This window comes from Lolium rigidum, chromosome 5, assembly GCF_022539505.1.
Source record: "Lolium rigidum isolate FL_2022 chromosome 5, APGP_CSIRO_Lrig_0.1, whole genome shotgun sequence".
Taxonomy (NCBI): Eukaryota; Viridiplantae; Streptophyta; class Magnoliopsida; order Poales; family Poaceae; genus Lolium; species Lolium rigidum.
The window spans coordinates 18,467,737-18,475,983 of NC_061512.1; positions in this window are offsets into that span (position 1 = coordinate 18,467,737).

Genomic DNA, 8,247 nt, shown 5'->3' on the forward strand with positions numbered 1-8,247 from the left:
TCTGACCAGTAGAACCAAAACCATCATTTGTCTACTGTACCAAAATACCTTTTGCATTTAATGGTAGTTGCCCTTCGCTAGTGCGACATAGATGGTTCGCAATAATTCAACCGACCATAAAACTTGACCATGGCATCATGCATATAGTGACAACCAGAGATCATTAAATGGAGTGCACTTGTGTAAATATCATATGCATCTCATGTCTATGCTTGTGCATTTGTGTTGTGCATCGTGTTTATCGTGCTATGTATGAATGCTTGTAGATTGCGACTGTGACAGCTGCAACCGTTGTGAGACAAGTCCTTGTTCGAAGATCTCCTCATCCCAATTTCGTAAATAAAATTTGATGGGTGAACAAGGGTAGGAAGGTACATTGGGGCTTTACCAATGTTACTGTTAATTGGTACATTGGGGATTTACCAATGTTACTATTAATTAGATTGAAAGAAAATGTTTTGATAAATGATAGGGAAAAATTGGCTTTATGCAAAATGAACCTGAGCTCTACCTGCCAGATGTGCACGTAAGTGTAGGATGCCTTTTGAGTCCACAAAAGTGTCCTTGCCAATACAATTCCAAATGTATTGATTCCTTCGGGCTGCAACCTTTATATACTTGATTAAAAAGGTTTCATTGAGAATTAATTTCAATGAAAGGATATGGACTGAAACAAATTTAGTGTCAAGATCTATGAAGATAGATTGAAATACATTATAAAGTTTAAGTCAAAGTACATAGAATAGATATTGAAGTAGTTCAATATAGAAATATTAAGAAAATGTTCTTATAATGTGAAGTTTTAACAAGACTTGAGTGTATTTTACACTCAATGAGTAAAAACACATGAGTGATTATAGATCACGAATAATATGTACACAATCAGATGTACTGGTGCTCTTAAAAATGTTATGAGCATGTACCGGAATGATTCATGTGATTATCATTGAAAAACGATAAAGAATATTCTTGTGTACTTAAGAAGAACCAAGGATATACATATATATAGTTTTGTATGGAGAAATGACAAACAAATCGTTGTAAGGTGTTGCACCGATATTTGTTTTGTCACATATGAAAATAAAATTTCAATCTCAAATTAGACTAAGTGTTGTTTAAAAGGTAGCACAATGAGCTAGAAGTTGTCTATGCTAGATTTAGAAGAGTTCAAAATATTGTGACGGATTCTACAAAAGAAGGCAGAGTATGTCATTGTTTTGACAATGACGAGAGGATGTTAAGTCAAGAGGTTCTTTGAGAACTTGGTGTAGTTCGACGAGTCAGAATTTTGAAGCTATATTGTGTGTGACAATATTAGTGACATATTTCAGACCGCGGAATTAAGGTTCCACCGGAAGACCAAACATATTTAATGCCGACTCATTTGGAAATGAGTGATGCGTTGAGACGCAAATAAATTGCAAAATACATACGTTTCGAGCGTGTCGAATCCGTTGACTAAAACCTCTCTCGTGAGCAAAACATGATAAAGCACGGAAGGCCAAGGTGTTATATCTTTACAAATGTAAACTAGATTATTGACTCTAGTGCAAGTGGGAGAGCTGTTGGAGATATGCCCAAGAGGCAATAATAAAATGGTTATTATAATATATCTTTGTGTTTATGATAATGTTTACATATCATGCTATAATTGTATTAACCGAAACATTGTTACATGTGTGTTATGTAAACAAACAAAGAGTCCCTAGTAAGCCTCTTGTATAACTAGCTTGTTGATTAATAGATGATCATGGTTTCGTGATCATGAACATTGGATGTTATTAATAACAAGATTATGTCATTATATGAATGATGTAATGGACACACCCAATTAAGCGTAGCATAAGATCACGTCATTAAGTTATTTGCTATAAGCTTTCGATACATAGTTACCTAGTCCTTTCGACCATGAGATCATGTAAATCACTTATACCGGAAAGGTACTTTGATTACATCAAACGCCACTTTGCGTAAATGGGTGGTTATAAAGGTGGGATTAAGTATCCGGAAAGTATGAGTTGAGGCATATGGATCAATAGTGGGATTTGTCCATCCCGATGACGGATAGATATACTCTGGGCCCTCTCGGTGGAATGTCGTCTAAATAGCTTGCAAGCATATGAATGGTTCATAAGAGACCACATACCACGGTACGAGTAAAGAATACTTGTCATGAGACGAGGTTGAACGAGGTATAGAGATACCGATGATCAAACCTCGGACAAGTAAAATATCGCGTGACAAAGGGAATCGGTATCATATGTAAATGGTTCAGTCGATCACTAAAGTCATCGTTGAATATGTGGGAGCCATTATGGATCTCCGAGATCCCTCTATTGGTTATTTGTCGGAGAGAAGTCTCAACCATGTCTACATAGTTCGCGAACCGTAGGGTGACACACTTAAGGTTTGATTTCGTTTAAGTAGATATGGAATATGGAATGGAGTTCGAAGTTTTGTTCGAAGTCTCGGATGGGATCCAGGACATCACGAGGAGTTCCGGAATGGTCCGGAGAATAAGATTCATATATAGGAAGTCACTTTCCAAGTTTGGAAATGATCCGGTGAATTTATGGAAGGTGGTTTCTAGAATTATCCAGAATAAATCACTATGGTTTATGAACCTGAGCATAATGATCAGAGTAGCGCAGCATCGGAATTTGGTTCCGGAAGCGGCCACGAACGATCATGGCTCCCATGTCTACAAAATGTTATAGTCATGAAGATCGAAGTATTTATTGAACCTTGTAGGTATGGTTTACTTTGTGATCAAATAAATGATTTGTGAACAAAGGATTGATTTTGAACAATGATAAACCAACTACAAACAAAGAAGTTATGATGGGCCACGACTCGTTAAAATGGCTATACGCCATGAAATCCATGATAGATGAATATTTTTTGAAAGTAAATGGATCTATAAAATTGATGGACTTGGATGGAATATCCTTGAAGTAGCTTGACTTGTCAAAAATTGTTTACGACAAAGTTAAAAGAGTTGACTACGATAAGGTTAGATCTTCCGTAGCAATGCTTATAGTCTATGTGGATTATTCTAGTAATCGCTACATATTTCTTTTATGATATATGCTAGTAGGATGGCAAAATACATTACTTAACAGAAGTGTGTAGTAAAGGTGTATACAAGATACAACCAAGAGTTTTTGCTAGTCCGTGGAATACTAGATAGGTATACAAACTTCAATTGAGTAAAGTAAGTATCACGGAGTTGGAATCTTCACCGGATGAAATAGTCAAAGAGTTTTTGATTTCATCGGAGACAATGAAGAGGCTTGCATTTGCAAGAAATTAAGTGGGAGCGCTGAGACATATTTATAATACTTATGTATATGACATATAGTTGGTTATAAATGATGTAATTATATACTTGATTAAAAAGGTTTCATTGAGAATTAATTTCAATGAAAGGATATGGACTGAAACAAATTTAGTATCAAGATCTATGAAGATAGATTGAAATACATTATAAAGTTTAAGTCAAAGTACATAGAATAGATATTGAAGTAGTTCAATATAGAAATATTAAGAAAATGTTCTTATCATGTGAAGTTTTAACAAGACTTGAGTGTATTTTACACTCAATGAGTAAAAACACATGAGTGATTATAGATCACGAATAATATGTACACAATCAGATGTACTGTGCTCTTAAAAATGTTATGAGCATGTACCAGAATGATTCATGTGATTATCATTGAAAAACAGTAAAGAATATTCTTGTGTACTTAAGAAGAACCAAGGATATACATATATATAGTTTTGTATGGAGAAATGACAAACAAATCGTTGTAAGGTGTTGCACCGATATTTGTTTTGTCACATATGAAAATAAAATTTCAATCTCAAATTAGACTAAGTGTTGTTTAAAAGGTAGCACAATGAGCTAGAAGTTGTCTATGCTAGATTTAGAAGAGTTCAAAATATTGTGACGGATTCTACAAAAGAAGGCAGAGTATGTCATTGTTTTGACAATGACGAGAGGATGTTAAGTCAAGAGGTTCTTTGAGAACTTGGTGTAGTTCCGACGAGTCAGAATTTTGAAGCTATATTGTGTGTGACAATATTAGTGACATATTTCGGACCGCGGAATTAAGGTTCCACCGGAAGACCAAACATATTTAATGCCGACTCATTTGGAAATGAGTGATGCGTTGAGACGCAAATAAATTGCAAAATACATACGTTTCTGAGCGTGTCAGATCCGTTGACTAAAACCTCTCTCGTGAGCAAAACATGATAAAGCACCGGAAGGCCAAGGTGTTATATCTTTACAAATGTAAACTAGATTATTGACTCTAGTGCAAGTGGGAGACTGTTGGAGATATGCCCAAGAGGCAATAACAAAATGGTTATTATAATATATCTTTGTGTTTATGATAATGTTTACATATCATGCTATAATTGTATTAACCGAAACATTGTTACATGTGTGTTATGCGAACAAACAAAGAGTCCCTAGTAAGCCTCTTGTATAACTAGCTTGTTGATTAATAGATGATCATGGTTTCGTGATCATGAACATTGGATGTTATTAATAACAAGATTATGTCATTATATGAATGATGTAATGGACACACCCAATTAAGCGTAGCATAAGATCACGTCATTAAGTTATTTGCTATAAGCTTTCGATACATAGTTACCTAGTCCTTTCGACCATGAGATCATGTAAATCACTTATACCGGAAAGGTACTTTGATTACATCAAACGCCACTGCGTAAATGGGTGGTTATAAAGGTGGGATTAAGTATCTGGAAAGTATGAGTTGAGGCATATGGATCAACAGTGGGATTTGTCCATCCCGATGACGGATAGATATACTCGGGCCCTCTCGGTGGAATGTCGTCTAAATAGCTTGCAAGCATATGAATGGTTCATAAGAGACCACATACCACGGTACGAGTAAAGAGTACTTGTCATGAGACGAGGTTGAACGAGGTATAGAGATACCGATGATCAAACCTCGGACAAGTAAAATATCGCGTGACAAAGGGAATCGGTATCATATGTAAATGGTTCAGTCGATCACTAAAGTCATCGTTGAATATGTGGGAGCCATTATGGATCTCCAGATCCCTCTATTGGTTATTGGTCGGAGAGAAGTCTCAACCATGTCTACATAGTTCGCGAACCGTAGGGTGACACACTTAAGGTTTGATTTCGTTTAAGTAGATATGGAATATGGAATGGAGTTCGAAGTTTTGTTCGAAGTCCCGGATGAGATCCCGAACATCACGAGGAGTTCCGGAATGGTCCGGAGAATAAGATTCATATATAGGAAGTCACTTTCCAAGTTTGGAAATGATCCGGTGAATTTATGGAAGGTGGTTTCTAGAATTATCCAGAATAAATCACTATGGTTTATGAACCTGAGCATAATGATCAGAGTAGCGCAGCATCGGAATTTGGTTCCGGAAGCGGCCACGAACGATCATGGCTCCCATGTCTACAAAATGTTATAGTCATGAAGATCGAAGTATTTATTGAACCTTGTAGGTATGGTTTACTTTGTGATCAAATAAATGATTTGTGAACAAAGGATTGATTTTGAACAATGATAAACCAACTACAAACAAAGAAGTTATGATGGGCCCCGACTCCGTTAAAATGGCTATACGCCATGAAATCCATGATAGATGAATATTTTTTGAAAGTAAATGGATCTATAAAATTGATGGACTTGGATGGAATATCCTTGAAGTAGCTTGACTTGTCAAAAATTGTTTACGACAAAGTTAAAAGAGTTGACTACGATAAGGTTAGATCTTCCGTAGCAATGCTTATAGTCTATGTGGATTATTCTAGTAATCGCTACATATTTCTTTTATGATATATGCTAGTAGGATGGCAAAATACATTACTTAACAGAAGTGTGTAGTAAAGGTGTATACAAGATACAACCAAGAGTTTTTGCTAGTCCGTGGAATACTAGATAGGTATACAAACTTCAATTGAGTAAAGTAAGTATCACGGAGTTGGAATCTTCACCGGATGAAATAGTCAAAGAGTTTTTGATTTCATCGGAGACAATGAAGAGGCTTGCATTTGCAAGAAATTAAGTGGGAGCGCTGAGACATATTTATAATACTTATGTATATGACATATAGTTGGTTATAAATGATGTAATTATATACTTGATTAAAAAGGTTTCATTGAGAATTAATTTCAATGAAAGGATATGGACTGAAACAAATTTAGTGTCAAGATCTATGAAGATAGATTGAAATACATTATAAAGTTTAAGTCAAAGTACATAGAATAGATATTGAAGTAGTTCAATATAGAAATATTAAGAAAATGTTCTTATCATGTGAAGTTTTAACAAGACTTGAGTGTATTTTACACTCAATGAGTAAAAACACATGAGTGATTATAGATCACGAATAATATGTACACAATCAGATGTACTGTGCTCTTAAAAATGTTATGAGCATGTACCAGAATGATTCATGTGATTATCATTGAAAAACAGTAAAGAATATTCTTGTGTACTTAAGAAGAACCAAGGATATACATATATATAGTTTTGTATGGAGAAATGACAAACAAATCGTTGTAAGGTGTTGCACCGATATTTGTTTTGTCACATATAAAAATAAAATTTCAATCTCAAATTAGACTAAGTGTTGTTTAAAAGGTAGCACAATGAGCTAGAAGTTGTCTATGCTAGATTTAGAAGAGTTCAAAATATTGTGACGGATTCTACAAAAGAAGGCAGAGTATGTCATTGTTTTGACAATGACAGAGGATGTTAAGTCAAGAGGTTCTTTGAGAACTTGGTGTAGTTCCGACAGAGTCAGAATTTTGAAGCTATATTGTGTGTGACAATATTAGTGACATATTTCAGACCGCGGAATTAAGGTTCCACCAGAAGACCAAACATATTTAATGCCGACTCATTTGGAAATGAGTGATGCGTTGAGACGCAAATAAATTGCAAAATACATACGTTTACGAGCGTGTCGGATCCGTTGACTAAAACCTCTCTCGTGAGCAAAACATGATAAAGCACCGGAAGGCCAAGGTGTTATATCTTTACAAATGTAAACTAGATTATTGACTCTAGTGCAAGTGGGAGACTGTTGGAGATATGCCCAAGAGGCAATAACAAAATGGTTATTATAATATATCTTTGTGTTTATGATAATGTTTACATATCATGCTATAATTGTATTAACCGAAACATTGTTACATGTGTGTTATGCGAACAAACAAAGAGTCCCTAGTAAGCCTCTTGTATAACTAGCTTGTTGATTAATAGATGATCATGGTTTCGTGATCATGAACATTGGATGTTATTAATAACAAGATTATGTCATTAGGGCATCTCCAACGCACTGACCCAAATGGACGCATCTGGACGTCCGTTTTTTGCTGTTTGGGTCGGCACCCGGACAGGCGGACAGCTCCCGGATGTCCTACTAATTTTGTATTCCCCAACGCACATAGAGACCTAAATTTTGCTCGTACTAGTACTACTCGGAGGCGCACATGCCGGCGAGCTCCTCCTGCCCTGGACCGTGCCGTCGACCACGCCGTAGCCCCGCCGCGAGCTGCGTCACCTCGCCCGTCGCGAGCTGGTGCTCCCGACCCGTGCCGCTGCTCGTCGCCCCGCCGCGGGCGCAGCCGCGGGCGCGGCCCCGTTGCCGCCGGCGCAGCTTCCTGCCCGTGCTGCTGCTCCTCGCCCCGTCGCGGGCGCAGCTCCCGGCCAGTGGCCCAGCTCATCGCCCCGCCGCGGGCGCGGCCCCGTCGTTGTGGGCACAGCTCCCGGCCCGTGCCGATGCTCATCGCCCCGCCGCACGCGTGGCCCCTTTTGCCGCCGCGGGCGTTGCAGCATCGTCGCGGCCGCTACTCCCGGCCCCGCCGCGGCCCGGGCTTCACGGCACCGCTGCTGCTCGTCGCCCCGGGCGCAGCCGCCGGCGTTGCCCCATCGTCGCGGCCGGAGGACGAGGAACTCGAGCGTTCGCGGGTCCCGTGCCGCGACCGCGCGTCGCCGAGGAAGCCCAGGATGAGCAGCAGCAGCGGCTCCGGCGTCCAGGAGCGCGGACGACCCCGCCGCCGCATCCGCCGCGGCGACCTCCACCATGCCGCGGTGTCCGGCAGCCGCGTCCGGCAGATTCTATCGCGGGGGCCGTCCCGTCGCGTGCAGCAGCAGCTGTTGTAGAGAGGACGGCGGATTTGGGCGGAGTGGGGACGAGGCGCACGGGCGGAGCAGCTGCGCGCGC